Source organism: Staurois parvus, unplaced genomic scaffold, assembly GCF_062004578.1.
Source record: "Staurois parvus isolate SC_StPar_1 unplaced genomic scaffold, SC_StPar_1.0 ptg002885l, whole genome shotgun sequence".
In the NCBI taxonomy this organism is placed as follows: Eukaryota; Metazoa; Chordata; class Amphibia; order Anura; family Ranidae; genus Staurois; species Staurois parvus.
The window spans coordinates 93,815-113,381 of NW_028320681.1; the positions used below are offsets into that span (position 1 = coordinate 93,815).

At 52.8% G+C, this 19,567-nt stretch overlaps 1 pseudogene across 1 annotated transcript in view; it reads left to right on the forward strand.

The window, feature by feature from the left end:
- Positions 1-19,567, forward strand: part of LOC149428971 (zinc finger and BTB domain-containing protein 7B-like) — a 61,182-nt pseudogene that overhangs the window by 29,869 nt on the left and 11,746 nt on the right. Inside the window, exon 2 of the transcript XR_016310653.1 lies at positions 8,531-8,600. The product of XR_016310653.1 is annotated as a zinc finger and BTB domain-containing protein 7B-like (transcript). The remainder of the gene's footprint in view (positions 1-8,530; positions 8,601-19,567) is intronic.

Consider the following 19,567-nt stretch of genomic DNA (forward strand, 5'->3'; position numbering starts at 1 on the left):
GTTGGGCGGCCTGGTCTTCTCTCGGCCGGCGGAGGGTTGGGCGGCCTGGTCTTCTCTCGGCCGGCGGAGGGTTGGGCGGCCTGGTCTTCTCTCGGCCGGCGGAGGGTTGGGCGGCCTGGTCTTCTCTCGGCCGGCGGAGGGTTGGGCGGCCTGGTCTTCTCTCGGCCGGCGGAGGGTTGGGAGGCCTGGTCTTCTCTCGGCCGGCGGAGGGTTGGGCGGCCTGGTCTTCTCTCGGCCGGCGGAGGGTTGGGCGGCCTGGTCTTCTCTCGGCCGGCCTGGTCTTCCCTCGGCCGGCCTGGTCTTCCCTCGGCCGGCCAGGTCTTCCCTCGGCCGGCCTGGTCTTCCCTCGGCCGGCCTGGTCTTCCCTCGGCCGGCCTGGTCTTCCCTCGGCCGGCCGAGGGTTGGGCGGCCTCGTCTTAGTCAGCAGAGTGTTGGGCGACCTTCTTAAAAGATGTCTGCAGATGTCCACAATCTCTCCTCCTTTTGATCTCAGTGTGTTTGTCGGGGTTGGAGGGATTGATGATGTGTCATGGTGAACTCTAGGATGGTGGAGGAGTAGGTGACCCCTTATTGAAGAAATACCCAGATGAATGGTGGTGTCATGGCACTTTGTGGGACAATAGCCGACCATCTCCTGGGCCTCGCAAGGTGTTTGTGGGTGTCTGGTTATTCCGCAGTGTAGACAACATAACTGGTTGTGAGGTTTAGCTGCCGTCACCCACCCTCTCCCTAGGCTATGGGGTGACAGGTGACCCTCAGGGTGTCACACGAGCAGCAGGTCGCTGTATCAGGTTGCGTGCATTGCTCCGGGGGTTGTTACGAGCCCCTAGAAGGGAGCGGCAGGACACTCTGACCAAAGTCCTTTCAACTGCGACCATAAACGCCGCGTCCCGCCCAGTTCAGCTCCTTTGTGCGGTGGGTGAGGGGGAGGGGGGCTCACCTGGGCATAGAGAACCATTTTCCTCCATGCGGCGGCCAGCTGTACGCCCCACAGTGGCCACCCCTATATGTGTCTGACATCGTGCACCCCCTATCCCCTCCCCGCCTTGACTTTGGTAGCGTCCTGGATTCCAACAGCCAATCTGGTGCTTCAGAACTAATGACGTGATTTCGGAATATTGAAAATTAAAGAGAGGTCTGAGAAATATCCGGCAATCTTCAACAAATTCATTAGTGCCCCCTGGATTCCCCCCGTTCATTCTATAAAAGGGTCTTCAGTGCTGCACAGAGACCATCAGGTCTGACATCAGCGCAGGAGGATTCTGGGTAATACTCAGCCCCATAGGACGTCACGTAACATACAGAAATCCTTGAATTGAGCTCTGCTGATTGGAACGAATTGGCCAATTCACAAACACCGCTACTAAAAAATGCTACTAAATGGCCGTATGCGCTATTCCCTGAAGTGATGCAGGATTTTAGAAGTGAAAACTTGTGATATTTTATTGCCGGCACCCGCCTGCGTCCTTAACAACCAGGGAATAGCTGGTTGCTAAGGAACCAGGGCCTGCCGTGTCCCTAAAAAAAAAAAAAAAAAAAAAAAACCCAAAATGATTCATCTGCCCCGTCAGCGAGATTCCCGAAGGGTCTGGCATGGATTGGGGTCCGCTATGGTGGGTTTTTAAATTTTTTTTTAAATGTTTACAGTTTGCTTTCAATAGGGAATTCCACTGACAGCTGATGAGTCGCCGGTTGTTAAGGAAGCAGCAGGTGCCAGCTCCTTAACAACCAGCCATTCACTGGTTCCCTTACATTAGGGGTCAGTGGGAAGAATGTCCCTTACATTGGGGGTCAGTGGGAAGAATGTCCCTTACATTGGGGGTCGGTGGGAAGAATGTCCCTTACATTGGGGGTCAGTGGGAAGAATGTCCCTTACATTGGGGGTCAGGGGGAAGAATGTCCCTTACATTGGGGGTCAGTGGGAAGAATGTCCCTTACATTGGGGGTCAGTGGGAAGAATGTCCCTTACATTGGGGGTCAGTGGGAAGAATGTCCCTTACATTGGGGGTCAGTGGGAGGAATGTCCCTTACATTGGGGGTCAGTGGGAAGAATGTCCCTTACATTGGTGATCAGTGGGAAGAATGTCCCTTACATTGGGGGTCAGTGGGAAGAATGTCCCTTACATTGGGGATCAGTGGGAAGAATGTCCCTTACATTGGGGGTCAGTGGGAAGAATGTCCCTTACATTGGGGGTCAGTGGGAGGAATGTCCCTTACATTGGGGGTCAGTGGGAAGAATGTCCCTTACATTGGGGGGTCAGTGGGAAGAATGTCCCTTACATTGGGGGGTCAGTGGGAAGAATGTCCCTTACATTGGGGGTCAGTGGGAAGAATGTCCCTTACATTGGGGGGTCAGTGGGAAGAATGTCCATTACATTGGGGGTCAGTGGGAAGAATGTTCCTTACATTGGGGGTCAGTGGGAAGAATGTCCCGTACATTGGGGGTCAGTGGAAGAATGTCCCTTACATTGGTGGTCAGTGGGAAGAATGTCCCTTACATTGGGGGGTCAGTGGGAAGAATGTCCCTTACATTGGTGGTCAGTGGGAAGAATGTCCCTTACATTGGGGGGTCAGTGGGAAGAATGTCCCTTACATTGGGGGTCGGTGGGAAGAATGTCCCTTACATTGGGGGTCGGTGGGAAGAATGTCCCTTACATTGGGGGGGTCAGTGGGAAGAATGTCCCTTACATTGGGGGTCAGTGGGAAGAATGTCCCTTACATTGGGGGGGTCAGTGGGAAGAATGTCCCTTACATTGGGGGTCAGTGGGAAGAATGTCCCTTACATTGGGGGTCAGTGGGAAGAATGTCCCTTACATTGGTGGTCAGTGGGAAGAATGTCCCTTACATTGGGGGGTCAGTGGGAAGAATGTCCCTTACATTGGGGGTCAGTGGGAGGAATGTCCCTTACATTGGGGGTCAGTGGGAAGAATGTCCCTTACATTGGGGGGTCAGTGGGAAGAATGTCCCTTACATTGGTGGTCAGTGGGAAGAATGTCCTTACATTGGTGATCAGTGGGAAGAATGTCCCTTACATTGGGGGGTCAGTGGGGAGAATGTCCCTTACATTGGGGGGTCAGTGGGAAGAATGTCCCTTACATTGGGGGTCAGTGGGAAGAACGTCCCTTACATTGGGGGGTCAGTGGGGAGAATGTCCCTTACATTGGGGGGTCAGTGGGAAGAATGTCCCTTACATTGGGGGTCAGTGGGAAGAACGTCCCTTACATTGGTCAAGGACCCCCTAGTAACCTCGTGAAGGACCCTAAGGTTGCACAGACTCCTGGTTGAGAAGACATCCTTGCCGAGTCGTCCTGATTCGGCGCAGGGAACCTGCAGTCCCTGTCATCCTCTGTCCCGGTGCTCCTCTTTGCTGTTCGCCTTGAAGGGGTTAAATGGCGTTCCGCACCACCTGAGCTTGTTCTGGGGTGGTGCCAGGTGGCGGTTGGCCAGGACCAGTTTTAATACCCCTTTAGCCTGCCTGGCATTTTTACCAGCTTTGAATAGAAGGCGTGCCCTGAAACCGTTGGCCCCATTCTGTGACAGGCCAGGTGGGAAGTGAATCCATCGTCGGCACCTCCCTGGACGCGGGCCCTCCCCTCCCCGGCTTGTTGTGGAGATAATTGCGGGGCTCCGGCTCCGTGACATACTCTGGCATCCGGCTGTGTAATTGCCGGGGAAGATGATAATGGTCATTAAGATTCCTGCCATGTGAATCGTTTTTTTCCTGGTGTCACTCTGCATCGTGGCAGGCCCACGTGTGGCTCGGGGGCCCGTGGGCTGTAGCAGCGGGGGCCCCACAGGCTCTTGTGACCCGCGGTGTCTCTGCTCCTGAAGAACCGCCAATTTAAAAATAGGAGATTTGTTTGAAAACGGCAACCAGAGTGACTGATTGTAGTCGGCAGTTGTGTACTGTGAAGGAGAACACGGAACGGGCAAAGCCTTGTCCTGACACCCTCACAGACTATGTGTCAGTTCAAGAAACGTCGCTTGAAGATCAGCGGTCAGATAGCTCCCTGAAACACCGCATGCGCTATTTCCTGAAGTGAGGCGGGATTTTAGTGGTGAAAACTCGTATTTTTAGTGCCGGCACCCGCCCGCGTCCTTAGCAACCAGGGAATAGCTGGTTGTTAAGGAGCCAGGATCCGCCATGTCCCTTAAAAACTAGCAACTCATCTGCTGTCAGCAGGATTCCCGAAATGCCTGCTATGGAGTGAAGGCTCCCAATGTTGTGGTTTCTTTTTTGTTTTTTTAATGCCGGCTCATCTTTTGTTTACAGTCTACTTTCAGTGGGGAATCCCACTAACAGCAGATGAGTCACTGGTTGTTAAGGACACAGCGGGTGCCAGCTCCTTAACAACCAGATATTCATTGGTGACTGAGGACGTGGTGGGTGCTGGATCCTTAACCAGATACTCATTGGTGGTTGAGGACGTGGTGGGTGCTGGATCCTTAACCAGATACTCATTGGTGGTTGAAGACGTGGTGGGTGAAGGCTCCTTAACAACCAGATATTCATTGGTGACTGAGGACGTGGTGGGTGCTGGATCCTTAACAAGATACTCATTGGTGGTTGAGGACGTGGTGGGTGCTGGATCCTTAACCAGATACTCATTGGTGGTTGAAGACGTGGTGGGTGAAGGCTCCTTAACCAGATACTCATTGGTGGTTGAGGACGTGGTGGGTGAAGGCTCCTTAACCAGATACTCATTGGTGGTTGAGGACGTGGTGGGTGCTGGATCCTTAACCAGATACTCATTGGCGGTTGAGGACGTGGTGGGTGCTGGATCCTTAACCAGATACTCATTGGCGGTTGAGGACGTGGTGGGTGCTGGATCCTTAACCATATACTCATTGGTGGTTGGGGACGTGGTGGGTGAAGGCTCCTTAACCATATACTCATTGGTGGTTGGGGACGTGGTGGGTGAAGGCTCCTTAACCAGATACTCATTGGTGGTTGAAGACGTGGTGGGTGAAGGCTCCTTAACCAGATACTCATTGGTGGTTGAGGACGTGAAGGGTGAAGGCTCCTTAACCAGATACTCATTGGTGGTTGAGGACGTGGTGGGTGAAGGCTCCTTAACCAGATACTCATTGGTGGTTGAGGACGTGAAGGGTGCTGGCTCCTTAACCAGATACTCATTGGTGGTTGAGGACGTGAAGGGTGCTGGCTCCTTAACCAGATACTCATTGGTGGTTGAGGACGTGGTGGGTGAAGGCTCCTTAACCAGATACTCATTGGTGGTTGAGGACGTGAAGGGTGCTGGATCCTTAACCAGATACTCATTGGTGGTTGAGGACGTGGTGGGTGAAGGCTCCTTAACCAGATACTCATTGGTGGTTGAGGACGTGGTGGGTGAAGGCTTCTTAACCAGATACTCATTGGTGGTTGGGGACGTGGTGGGTGAAGGCTCCTTAACCAGATACTCATTGGTGGTTGAGGACGTGAAGGGTGCTGGATCCTTAACCAGATACTCATTGGTGGTTGAGGACGTGGTGGGTGAAGGCTCCTTAACCAGATACTCATTGGTTGTTGAGGACGTGGTGGGTGAAGGCTCCTTAACCAGATACTCATTGGTGGTTGAGGACGTGGTGGGTGAAGGCTCCTTAACCAGATACTCATTGGTGGTTGAGGACGTGGTGGGTGAAGGCTCCTTTAACCAGATACTCATTGGTGGTTGGGGATGTGGTGGGTGAAGGCTCCTTAACCAGATACTCATTGGTGGTTGAGGACGTGGTGGGTGAAGGCTCCTTAACCAGATACTCATTGGTGGTTGAGGACGTGGTGGGTGAAGGCTCCTTAACCAGATACTCATTGGTGGTTGAGGACGTGGTGGGTGAAGGCTCCTTAACCAGATACTCATTGGTGGTTGAGGACGTGGTGGGTGAAGGCTCCTTAACCAGATACTCATTGGTGGTTGAGGACGTGGTGGGTGAAGGCTTCTTAACCAGATACTCATTGGTGGTTGAGGACGTGGTGGGTGAAGGCTCCTTAACCAGATACTCATTGGTGGTTGAGGACGTGGTGGGTGAAGGCTCCTTAACCAGATACTCATTGGTGGTTGAGGACGTGGTGGGTGAAGGCTTCTTAACCAGATACTCATTGGTGGTTGAGGACGTGGTGGGTGAAGGCTCCTTAACCAGATACTCATTGGTGGTTGAGGACGTGGTGGGTGAAGGCTCCTTAACCAGATACTCATTGGTGGTTGGGGACGTGGTGGGTGAAGGCTCCTTAACCAGATACTCATTGGTGGTTGAGGACGTGGTGGGTGAAGGCTCCTTAACCAGATACTCATTGGTGGTTGAGGACGTGGTGGGTGCTGGCTCGTTAGCAACCAGCTATTCACTGGTGGTTGAGACATTCTCCCCGCCCCCGGAAGGGGGGACGTTCTCCCCGCCCCCGGAAGGGGGCGTACTTCACACAAGCCACCAATGTAAGGGTTTTTTCTTTTGCACCAATCATTTCTATCAGGGGTTCCCCTAGATCAGAAAATGATTTCAAGGGTTCCTCGGGGGGGGGGGGGGGTAAAACATTTGCGAGAGGCTGTATAAGGCCCACCTGTGCTACTGGAAGAGGGGGGGACAGGTTGACGTCACCGGCTCACAAGGCCCTTTTATGTTTTAAAGATGAAGTTTAATCTGCCTCTATTTTGCCTTACCCGCCCCCCCCCCCCCCCAAAGGGATGTCATCACTGGGTCTCTGTGCTTCTCTATGCAATGCAGGCAGATCCTGGCTGCTGGGAGGGGCTGGCAGAGTGCTGTACATAGCTTCCTGGAAACATCACAGCACCCTGCTTCACTGCTCTTCTCAAGAGCCCTCAGTCCTGATGCAAGCAGTGGGAGGAGTTATGCAAATATCCAAATGCCTTGATGGGTGGGGGTCAATCTGGAGGAGTGGGCGTTCCTAGGCAGGCTCTATTTGCATAGGTAACGCCCACATGGGGTGCTGAGCCTCCATGATTGAAAGGGGTGGGGACAGTCAGGCTGGGGAGGAAAGGGGCGGGGCCGTGGACAGTCAAGGTGGGGAGGAAAGGGGCGGGGCCGTGGACAGTCAAGGTGGGGAGGAAAGGGGCGGGGCCGTGGACAGTCAAGGTGGGGAGGGAAGGGGCGGGGCGGGGCCGGGGACAGTCAGGCTGGGGAGGGGCGGGGCCGGGGACAGTCAGGCTGGGGAGGAAAGGGGCAGACCGGGGACAGTCAAGGTGGGGAGGAAAGGGGCAGGGCCGGGGACAGTCAAGGTGGGGAGGAAAGGGGCGGGGCCGGGGACAGTCAAGGTGGGGAGGAAAGGGGCAGGGCCGGAGACAATCAGGCTGGGGAGGAAAGGGGCAGGGCCGGGGACAGTCAAGGTGGGGAGGAAAGAGGCAGGGCCGGGGACAGTCAAGGTGGGGAGGAAAGGGGCAGGGCCGGGGAGGAAAGGGGCAGGGCCGGAGACAATCAGGCTGGGGAGGAAAGGGGCAGGGCCGGGGACAGTCAGGCTGGGGAGGAAAGGGGCAGACCGGGGACAGTCAAGGTGGGGAGGAAAGGGGCGGGGCCGGGGACAGTCAAGGTGGGGAGGAAAGGGGCAGGGCCGGAGACAATCAGGCTGGGGAGGAAAGGGGCAGGGCCGGGGACAGTCAAGGTGGGGAGGAAAGGGGCAGGGCCGGGGACAGTCAAGGTGGGGAGGAAAGGGGCAGGGCCGGGGAGGAAAGGGGCAGGGCCGGAGACAATCAGGCTGGGGAGGAAAGGGGCAGGGCCGGGGACAGTCAAGGTGGGGAGGAAAGGGGCAGGGCCGGGGAGGAAAGGGGCAGGGCTAGGGACAGTCAAGGTGGGGAGGAAAGGGGCAGGGCCAGGGACAGTCAAGGTGGGGAGGAAAGGGGCAGGGCCGGGGACAGTCAGGCCGGGGAGGAAAGGGGCAGGGCCGGGGACACTCAGGCTGGGGAGGAAAGAGCTAGATGATGCTGGTCGTCCTCCAGCCAGGAAATGAGGCGGAGCTTTATCTGACTTGCAGCTTCCAGTGCACATTGTGAGAAGCTCACAGTGTGCAGTGAAATCAGAGGAACACCTGAATGAGGTGTGAGGAGTGTTTGTGTGTAAAGAGAAGTAAATCCGTCGTGGAGCCGCCTTCTATGGGTGAAATGTGCGCAGTGGGCGGTTCGATCGCTCCGGAGCCTCACCTCCTCGGATGCCCTTTCTTTGCACTCGAGGTGTACGAGGCGCCTGCACTGGCTGCATGGAAAATGTCGTCGCTCTTCTTTTTTTTTTTTTCTTTTTTTTAGCTCCTTATCTCGAAAAACAAGTAGAAGGATGCTCCGCCCCCTCCCTCCATTCCTCTTCCCCTCCACCCCCTCTCACCCCAAACTTCAAAGGGGGCGCAGCGCTTTCTCCCCATCACACTTCTGGGAAGTTTGCTCGTGGGCGGCATTTTCACCAAACAAAAGCAGAGAGAGAAATTTGCCTTTTTTTTATGAGCTCTGATTTGACATTTTTGGTTTTTTTGTTTTTTTTCGAAGGGGTGGAATTTTTTTTTGGGGTTTAAATGTGTCGTTTGTCTTGTTGGCAGCGATCGGCCGGGACCATCTGACTTGCGAAGGCATTGAGACTGGGACCGGAGGACGAGGATCACGCCGCAGGTTAGTGGAACCATCAAACCCATACCAAAGGGCCGTTCTGATCGGTGATGGGACGGGTGGGACCATGGATGGTGAGTTATGGGGGAGATTTACCTGGTGGGGTCCTCATCGTCTCTCACCCGAGTCTCCTCGCTTGGCCAACGGTAGACTTTGAGGTGGTAGTTGAGGACCCGGGCCATGTATGGCCCTCAGACCCAGAACACCATTTTGTAGCAGGCGGTGGGATCTGTGCGTTGTATCTGCTGTGCTGTTGCTTTCGTTTCCTTTGTACGAGGCTTTGATATCCATCGATAGTTCCACGTTGCCTTCCGCCTTTACAGAAAATGGTGGTCCTAACAGAAATGGTGGTCCTAACAGCCTCACATTTCTAGCAGTTTTGGAGATCTACAGATTGGGGGTCTCGCATTATGTGGCTCTTGTAGCCTTTTGCTGGCTTCTTATAGCTAAGCAGTTGGGGGGCCTTGAATTTCTTTAAGGAGGTTCTTTGACTCTGAAAATGAGGACCACCTGGGTCTGTATGATAGGGTCTTCTAATCAGAGGAAGTGGTCTCTATAATGTGGTGTTCTAGAAGTGAGGGTCTCGCAACTGTTGAGGTGGTGGTCTCAGCATCTGTAAGTGAAATGGATTTGAGGTGGTGGTCTTGGTGTCTTTATGGAGGGCTCTGCTGACTCTGGAGTTGATGTGCCTAGGGTGGTCTTGTGACTCAAGAAGATGTGGTTTTGGTATCTATACAAAGTAGTCTTGTGACATAGGATGTGGTGGTCTCAGTTCCTGTTTGAAGTGGTCTTGTGACTCGGGAGGTGGTGGTCTCAGTTCCTGTATGAAGCGGTCTTGTGACTCGGGAGGTGGTGGTCTCAGTTCCTGTATGAAGCGGTCTTGTGACTCGGGAGGTGGTGGTCTCAGTTCCTGTTTGAAGTGGTCTTCTGACTCGGGAGGTGGTGGTCTCAGTTCCTGTATGAAGCGGTCTTGTGACTCGGGAGGTGGTGGTCTCAGTTCCTGTATGAAGCGGTCTTGTGACTCGGGAGGTGGTGGTCTCAGTTCCTGTTTGAAGTGGTCTTCTGACTCGGGAGGTGGTGGTCTCAGTTCCTGTATGAAGCGGTCTTGTGACTCGGGAGGTGGTGGTCTCAGTTCCTGTATGAAGAGGTCTTGTGACTCGGGAGGTGGTGGTCTCAGTTCCTGTATAAAGCGGTCTTGTGACTCGGGAGGTGGTGGTCTCAGTTCCTGTTTGAAGTGGTCTTGTGACTCGGGAGGTGGTGGTCTCAGTTCCTGTAAGAAGTGGTCTTGTGACTCTGGAGATGGTGGTCTTCGTTCCTGTAAGAAGTGGTCTTGTGACTCTGGCGGTGGTGGTTTCAATCCCTACATGAAATGGTTATGTGACTCTGGAATGGGTGGTCTCAAGAAGACATGGTTTTGCTATCTATACAAAGTAGTCTTTTGATCTTGTGACATAGGATGTGGTGGTCTCAGTTCCTGTTTGAAGTGGTCTTCTGACTCGGGAGGTGGTGGTCTCAGTTCCTGTTTGAAGTGGTCTTCTGACTCGGGAGGTGGTGGTCTCAGTTCCTGTTTGAAGTGACTCTGGAGGTGATGATCTCGGTTCCTGTATGAAGCAGTCTTGTCACTCTGGAGGTGGTGGTCTCCGTTCCTGTATGAAGTGATCTTGTACCTCGGGGGGTGGTGGTCTCAGTTCCTGTTTGAAGTGGTCTTCTGACTCGGGGGGTGGTGGTCTCAGTTCCTGTATGAAGCGGTCTTGTGACATAGGATGTGGTGGTCTCAGTTCCTGTATGAAGCGGTCTAGTGACTCGGGAGTTGGTGGTCTCAGTTCCTGTATGAAGCGGTCTTGTGACTCTGGAGATGGTGGTCTCAGTTCCTGTATGAAGTAACTCTGGAGGTGGTGGTCTCAGTTCCTGTATGAAGTGGTCTTGTGCCTCGGGGGTGGTGGTCTTAGTTCCTGTAAGAAGTGGTCCTTCTGACTCTGTCGGTGGTGGTTTCAATCCCTACATGAAATGGTTATGTGACTCTGGAAAGGGTGGTCTCTGTTTCTGTATGAATTGGTCTTTTGATTCTGGAGGGGGTCACCTCAGTTCGAGTTTGAGGTTGTCTTGTGATTTGCGAGGTTGTGGTCTTGGTTCCTATATGGAGTGGTCTTGTGACTTGTGAACTGGTGGTTTCAGTTCCTGTATAAAGTGACTCTGCATGTGGTGTCCATTCTGGTATGAAGTGGTCTTGTGATTCTGGAGGTGGTGGTCTCCGTTCCTGTATGACATGGTTATGTGACTCTAGAAGAGGTGGTCTTGTGACTCTGGAGGTGGTGGTCTCCGTTCCTGTATGACATGGTTATGTGACTCTAGAAGAGGTGGTCTTGTGACTCGGGAGGTGGTGGTATCCGTTCCTGTATGACATGGTTATGTGACTCTAGAAGAGGTGGTCTTGTGATTCTGGAGGTGGTGGTCTCCGTTCCTGTATGACATGGTTATGTGACTCTAGAAGAGGTGGTCTTGTGATTCTGGAGGTGGTGGTCTCCGTTCCTGTATGACATGGTTATGTGACTCTAGAAGAGGTGGTCTTGTGACTCTGGAGGTGGTGGTTTCAATTCCAATATGAAATGCCTGTGTGACTCTGGAAGAGGTGGTCTCTGTTCCTGAAGTGGCCTTTTGATTCTGGAGGTGGTCATCTCAGTTCCAGTTTGAAGTTGTCCTCTGACTGAAGCTAGTGGTTTCAGTTCCTGTATAAGGTGGCCTTGTGCCTAGAGAAGTGGTGGTTTCAGTTCCTGTATGAAGTGACTTGGGAGGTGGTGGTCTTCAGTTCCTAAATGAAGTGGTCTTGTGACTCTGGAAGAGGAGGTCTTGTGCCTTGAGAAGTGGTGGTCTTCAGTTCCTATATGAAGTGACTCGGGAGGTGGAGGTGTCAGTTCCTATGTGAAGTGGTCTTGTGACTCTGGAAGAAGAGGTCTTGTGAGTCGGGAGGTGGTGGGCTCTTTTCCTCTATGAAGTGGTCTTGTGACTCTGAAAGAGGTCCTGTGAGTTGGGAGGTGGTGGTCTCAGTTCCTGTATGAAGTGGTCTTGTGACTCTGGAAGAAGATGTGTTGTGAGTTGGGAGGTGGTGGCCTTGTGAGTCAGGAGGTGGTGGTCTCAGTTCCTGTATGAAGTGGTCTTTGACTCTGGAAGAGGAGGTCTTGTGAGTTGGGATGTGGTGGTCTCAGTTCCTGTATGAAGTGGTCTTGTGACTCTGGAAGAGGAGGTCTTGTGAGTCGGGAGGTGGTGGTCTCAGTTCCTGTATGAAGTGGTCTTTGACTCTGGAAGAGGAGGTCTTGTGAGTTGGGATGTGGTGGTCTCAGTTCCTGTATGAAGTGGTCTTGTGACTCTGGAAGAGGAGGTCTTGTGAGTCAGGAGGTGGTGGTCTCAGCTCCTGTATGAAGTGGTCTTGTGACTCTGAAAGAGGTCCTGTGAGTTGGGATGTGGTGGTCTCAGTTCCTGTATGAAGTGGTCTTGTGACTCTGGAAGAAGATGTGTTGTGAGTCAGGAGATGGTGGTCTCAGTTCCTGTATGAAGTGGTCTTGTGACTCTGGAAGAGGAGGTCTTGTGAGTCGGGAGGTGGTGGTCTTGTGAGTCGGGAGGTGGTGGTCTTGTGAGTCGGGAGGTGGTGGTCTTGTGAGTCGGGAGGTGGTGGTCTTGTGAGTCGGGAGGTGGTGGTCTTGTGAGTCGGGAAGAGGAGGTCTTGTGAGTCGGGAGGTGGTGGCCTTGTGAGTTAGGAGGTGGTGGTCTCAGTTCCTGTATGAAGTGGTCTTGTGACTCTGGAAGAAGATGTGTTGTGAGTCAGGAGATGGTGGTCTCAGTTCCTGTATGAAGTGGTCTTGTGAGTCGGGAGGTGGTGGTCTTGTGAGTCGGGAGGTGGTGGTCTTGTGAGTCGGGAGGTGGTGGTCTTGTGAGTCGGGAGGTGGTGGTCTCAGTTCCTGTATGAAGTGGTCTTGTGACCCTGGAAGAGGAGGTCTACTGACTTGGAAGGTGGTGGTCTCATCATTCAGGTGGTCTCTGGTGTCCCTATAATGTGGTCCCTTTATTTATTGGTCTTGTAGTCGTCTGTGATGTGGTTTAGGGGGGTCCTGAGTTTGGTGGGGGCTTGTTGGGATCAGTACGGTTGGTCTTTCAGCGTCTTCGGTCCTATGTGGACCCCGGTGTCGGGTTCATCCTTTTGCTTCTACAGTCTGTGACGTCCTTCTACGTTTCTTTCTATTAGAAGGCTTCAGATGCAGCTCGGTGACCGAGGTGCAATGATGACCCAGCTCCTTCTGATGGATCTGGTGATATTTGTAGCAGATGTCCCTAATGGATGCGGTGCTGTATAATGTGGTTGTAGTATGTATGTCGTACTGTCAGACCGATCCCCGCCCAATCACATAGTCCATGTTCAATCCAAAGACGATCGTACAATCAGGTTGTAATCGGTCTCTTCGGTTTCCAATGATTCCACACGCAGCTTCCTTCTACCTGGTGAAGACCAACGTAGCCGTGTCTTAGAAGGTGACAACCGGTAGGATTTTACCCCCGATGTCACTTCCTGCGACAACCGCGTTCTGAGACGCCGGATCTGCTGGGAACATCTGGTAGTAATATTACGAGATCGAGAAACCCGACAACCTCAGATAGAAACTGAACAGCAATCCGATCCTCACACCTCGGGCCCCCGGCACCCGCAACCCCCGATACCGGAACATTCCAGGAACAGTGTCACCGACTGCAAGAAAGTGATCCCCCCCCATCCACCTGCATCCAAGTGATCCCCCCCATCCACCTGCATCCAAGTGATCCCCCCATCCACCTGCATCCAAGTGATCCCCCCATCCACCTGCATCCAAGTGATCCCCCCATCCACCTGCATCCAAGTGATCCCCCCATCCACCTGCATCCAAGTGATCCCCCCATCCACCTGCATCCAAGTGATCCCCCCCATCCACCTGCATCCAAGTGATCCCCCCATCCACCTGCATCCAAGTGATCCCCCCCATCCACCTGCATCCAAGTGATCCCCCCATCCACCTGCATCCAAGTGATCCCCCCATCCACCTGCATCCAAGTGATCCCCCCATCCACCTGCATCCAAGTGATCCCCCCCATCCACCTGCATCCAAGTGATCCCCCCATCCACCTGCATCCAAGTGATCCCCCCCATCCACCTGCATCCAAGTGATCCCCCCCCCGTCCACCTTCATCCAAGTGATCCCCCCCATCCACCTGCATCCAAGTGATCCCCCCCCGTCCACCTGCATCCAAGTGATCCCCCCCCGTCCACCTGCATCCAAGTGATCCCCCCCCATCCACCTGCATCCAAGTGATCCCCCCCCATCCACCTGCATCCAAGTGATCCCCCCCCCGTCCACCTGCATCCAAGTGATCCCCCCCCGTCCACCTGCATCCAAGTGATCCCCCCCCGTCCACCTGCATCCAAGTGATCCCCCCCCATCCACCTGCATCCAAGTGATCCCCCCCCCGTCCACCTGCATCCAAGTGATCCCCCCCCATCCACCTGCATCCAAGTGATCCCCCCCCATCCACCTGCATCCAAGTGATCCCCCCCATCCACCTGCATCCAAGTGATCCCCCCCCCGTCCACCTGCATCCAAGTGATCCCCCCCATCCACCTGCATCCAAGTGATCCCCCCCCCATCCACCTGCATCCAAGTGATCCCCCCCCATCCACCTGCATCCAAGTGATCCCCCCCTCCCATCTATGAATGTACACCTGTGAATGTCCGTGTATGTGAATGTCTGTGTCTGTGAATGTCTGTGTATGTGAATGTCTGTCTGTGAATGTCCGTGTATGTGAATGTCCACCTGTGAATGTCCGTGTATGTGAATGTCTGTGTATGTGAATGTCTGTGTATGTGAATGTCCGTGTATGTGAATGTCCGTGTATGTGAATGTCCGTGTATGTGAATGTCCGTGTATGTGAATGTCCGTGTATGTGAATGTCCGTGTATGTGAATGTCCGTGTATGTGAATGTCCGTGTATGTGAATGTATGTGTCTGTGAATGTCTGTGTCTGTGAATGTCTGTGTCTGTGAATGTCTGTGTCTGTGAATGTCTGTGTCTGTGAATGTCCACCTGTGAATGTCCGTGTATGTGAATGTCTGTGTCTGTGAATGTCTGTGTATGTGAATGTCCACCTGTGAATGTCCGTGTATGTGAATGTCTGTGTCTGTGAATGTCTGTGTATGTGAATGTCCACCTGTGAATGTCCGTGTATGTGAATGTCCGTGTATGTGAATGTCCACCTGTGAATGTCCGTGTATGTGAATGTCTGTGTATGTGAATGTCTGTGTATGTGAATGTCCGTGTATGTGAATGTCCGTGTATGTGAATGTCCGTGTATGTGAATGTCCGTGTATGTGAATGTCCGTGTATGTGAATGTCCGTGTATGTGAATGTCCGTGTATGTGAATGTCCGTGTATGTGAATGTCCGTGTCTGTGAATGTCTGTGTCTGTGAATGTCTGTGTCTGTGAATGTCTGTGTCTGTGAATGTCTGTGTCTGTGAATGTCTGTGTATGTGAATGTCCACCTGTGAATGTCCGTGTATGTGAATGTCTGTGTCTGTGAATGTCTGTGTATGTGAATGTCCACCTGTGAATGTCCGTGTATGTGAATGTCTGTGTCTGTGAATGTCTGTGTATGTGAATGTCCACCTGTGAATGTCCGTGTATGTGAATGTCCGTGTATGTGAATGTCCGTGTATGTGAATGTCTGTGTATGTGAATGTCCACCTGTGAATGTCCGTGTATGTGAATGTCTGTGTCTGTGAATGTCTGTGTATGTGAATGTCCACCTGTGAATGTCCGTGTATGTGAATGTCCGTGTATGTGAATGTCCGTGTATGTGAATGTCCGTGTATGTGAATGTCCGTGTATGTGAATGTCCGTGTATGTGAATGTACACCTGTGAATGTCTGTGTCTGTGAATGTCTGTGTCTGTGAATGTCTGTGTCTGTGAATGTCCACCTGTGAATGTCCGTGTATGTGAATGTCTGTGTCTGTGAATGTCTGTGTATGTGAATGTCCACCTGTGAATGTCCGTGTATGTGAATGTCTGTGTATGTGAATGTCTGTCTGTGAATGTCCGTGTATGTGAATGTCCACATGTGAATGTCCGTGTATGTGAATGTCTGTGTCTGTGAATGTCTGTCTGTGAATGTCCGTGTATGTGAATGTCCACATGTGAATGTCCGTGTATGTGAATGTCTGTCTGTGAATGTCCGTGTATGTGAATGTCCACATGTGAATGTCCATGTATGTGAATGTCCGTCTGTGAATGTCCGTGTATGTGAATGTCTGTCTGTGAATGTCCGTGTATGTGAATGTCTGTCTGTGAATGTCCGTGTATGTGAATGTCTGTGTATGTGAATGTATGTGAATGTCCGTGTCTGTGAATGTCCGTGTATGTGAATGTCCGTGTATGTGAATGTCCGTGTATGTGAATGTCCGTGTATGTGAATGTCCGTGTATGTGAATGTCCGTGTATGTGAATGTCCGTGTATGTGAATGTATGTGAATGTCTGGGATCACATGGAGGTGTTTTGGTGAATATTCCGGCTTGCAGCATCTTTGGGACAAGTTTGGGGAGTAAAAAAATTGCCCGAGAATCGTTTTTGTTGCGGTTTTCAGTGGCGTGTTCTGTAATAATCGCGGTGTCACCACCTCTGCGGCGGATGCGTGTGAGAGCAGCCTTCGTCATGTACATGGAAGGTTCCGTCACATGTAGCGTGTGCACGGGGCACACGCCGGCTCTCCGGTCTCCTCCATCGCACTCGGAGTATGACGTTCGCAGTCACATGATACGGTGGGAATTGGCGTGTGAACCTTCGTATGTAACCGAGGCGTGTTAACCCTTCATGTCCCCCCCCCCCCCCCGTCCTATCTGTACATTTCCACTCCCCGCTCTAATATTACAGAGTCTGCCGGGGGCCACATGTCTCCTCCATGTCCCCTCGGGGCCCGCCTTTAGCTGTATGGGGGAAAGGTTTGCTCCTTAGACAGGTCCTCTCCATGACACCAGGACGATGGACGTGTCAGGTGTACGGACGGTCATGGATGCCAGGCAGGGGGCCAGGGGGCCGCAGACGGTGACACGGATTGCTGGGACCGGTACAACCAGTCCATTGTCGGTGAGATGAGGACCAATCCCGGCCTTTCCTACAGCCGCGTGATCCACAGAGCTGACACTTCATTCATCTATGTACCCTTTGTGGCGTGTCACACCGTGCCTGGTACAACAGGTCCGTCCTGTCCCCCTCTGACAAGGAGGGGCCCTCCATTCCTCAGCAGGGAGGGGCCCCTCATTGCTGCCTTGGGAGGGGCTGTGCTAATTGGAACAAGACACCTGCTGAGGGCTCCTGCCAGGTAACTAGGCGGGTGAAGTCTTCCCCTCCGACGCAACCTGATCCGCCCCGCCCCCCCCCCACGCCGCCGCGGCGTGACATCAACCGCTGCCTGTGTCTGCCATGGCCCCCGCCTTCCTGTCCTCCCCCCCCCCCCCCCCCGTGTGTGAGTGATGTACGTCACCCCAACTGACCCTATACACCCCGACACCTGACACCCCCCTGTACACCCCAACTGCCCCTATACACCCCAACACCTGACACCCCCCTGTACACCCCAACTGACCCTATACACCCCAACACCTGACACCTCCTAGACACCCCTATACACCTGACACCCCCCTGTACACCCCAACGCCTGACATATGACACCCCAACACCTGACATATGACACCCCCTATACACCCCGACACCCCCTATACACCCCAACACCTGACATATGACACCCCAACACCTGACATATGACGCCCCCTATACACCCCGACACCTGACATATGACACCCCCTATACACCCCAACACCTGACATATGACACCCCTTATACATCCCAACACCTGACATATGACACCCCTTATACATCCCAACACCTGACATATGACACCCCTTATACACCCCAACACCTGACATATGACACCCCCTATACACCCCAACACCTGACATATGACACCCCCTATACACCCCAACACCTGACATATGACACCCCCTATACACCCCGACACCCCTTATACACCCCAACACCTGACATATGACACCCCAACACCTGACATGACACCCCCTATACACCCCAACACCTGACATATGACACCCCAACACCTGACATATGACACCCCAACACCTGACATATGACACCCCAACACCTGACATATGACACCCCAACACCTGACATATGACACCCCCTATACACCCCAACACCTGACATATGACACCCCTATACACCCCGACACCCCCTATACACCCCAACACCTGACATATGACACCCCCTATACACCCCGACACCTGACATATGACACCCCCTATACACCCCAACGGCTGACATATGACACCCCAACACCTGACATATGACACCCCCTATACACCCCAACACCTGACATATGACACCCCTTATACACCCCAACGCCTGACATATGACACCCCAACACCTGACATATGACACCCCCTATACACCCCGACACCCCTTATACACCCCAACACCTGACATGACACCCCCTATACACCCCAACACCTGACATATGACACCCCAACACCTGACATATGACACCCCCTATACACCCCAACACCTGACATATGACACCCCCTATACACCCCAACACCTGACATATGACACCCCAACACCTGACATATGACACCCCCTATACACCCCAACACCTGACATATGACACCCCCTATACACCCCTTATACACCCCAACACCTGACATATGACACCCCCTATACACCCCAACACCTGACATATGACACCCCCTATACACCCCTTATACACCCCAACACCTGACATATGACACCCCCTATACACCCCAACACCTGACATATGACACCCCAACACCTGACATATGACACCCCTTATACACCCCAACACCTGACATATGGATGGGGGGCACAGTCTCTGATGGGGGTGCTGCTTATGATGGAGTGCGGCTTTGAATGAGTGCAGAGCAGTTAAACACAGCACTTTAATTATGCCTTCTCTACTTTCACAGGTAACTGCATTTATCTGCTACCTCCACTCTTAACCAGACAAACGCATTGACTCCTGTTAAATTCTCACCAAATGTTGTAATTATATCTGTGTATCTGTTGACTTGTCCTCACCTCTAGGCGCACTCAGGTTTATGACTGTGGCCTGGTTCCTAAGAAACATCCCCCCTTATTCATGTGAGCCTTATCAGCTTCTAATTGGGGTGGAGTTGAATGCTCATTTGAGCATCTCCCTATAAATTTAGTTCAGCTCATGGGGGAGATCTCTGATGGGGGGCACAGTCTCTGATGGGGGTGCTGCTTATGATGGAGTGCGGCTTTGAATGAGTGCAGAGCAGTTAAACACAGCAGTTGAACTAAAGCAGGAGAGCTTAAGCAGCAGGAAGACACAACAACAGCAAGAAACTCTACTGCATGCTGGACAGACTGCAAGGAAACACACTGGGAAATATCTTTTACATACCTGAGTCCCACTCCGTGTACCTTTATATAATACACCCCTCTTCTGCTCTTCATACTACTATCCTCTGTTCCCAAATCTCATTTCTTTACCCCTCTGCTCCACCCCAAAAAATTGTACATCTACCCCTCATTGCTATCATCTCCCTACTATTGCTTTCATCACCTCCCCAAAATGCCTCTTCCACTCCTCCTTCTCATTTTCCTCTCCTCTGTTCCCAAAATCCATTCACTATATCCCTCTGCTCCTCCCAAACATTTGTATATTGTGCCCTCACTGCTTCCCTCACCCCTCTATGGCACCTACCACCTCCTCCTATTACTCCGCTCTCCCACTGACCCAAACACCTCCACTAGTAGTTTCTCACGCTCCTGCACATCCCGCTCCCATGCCACCTTTCTCACCCTTCTCCTCCTCATAACCGCGGGGGACATCTCCCCGAATCCTG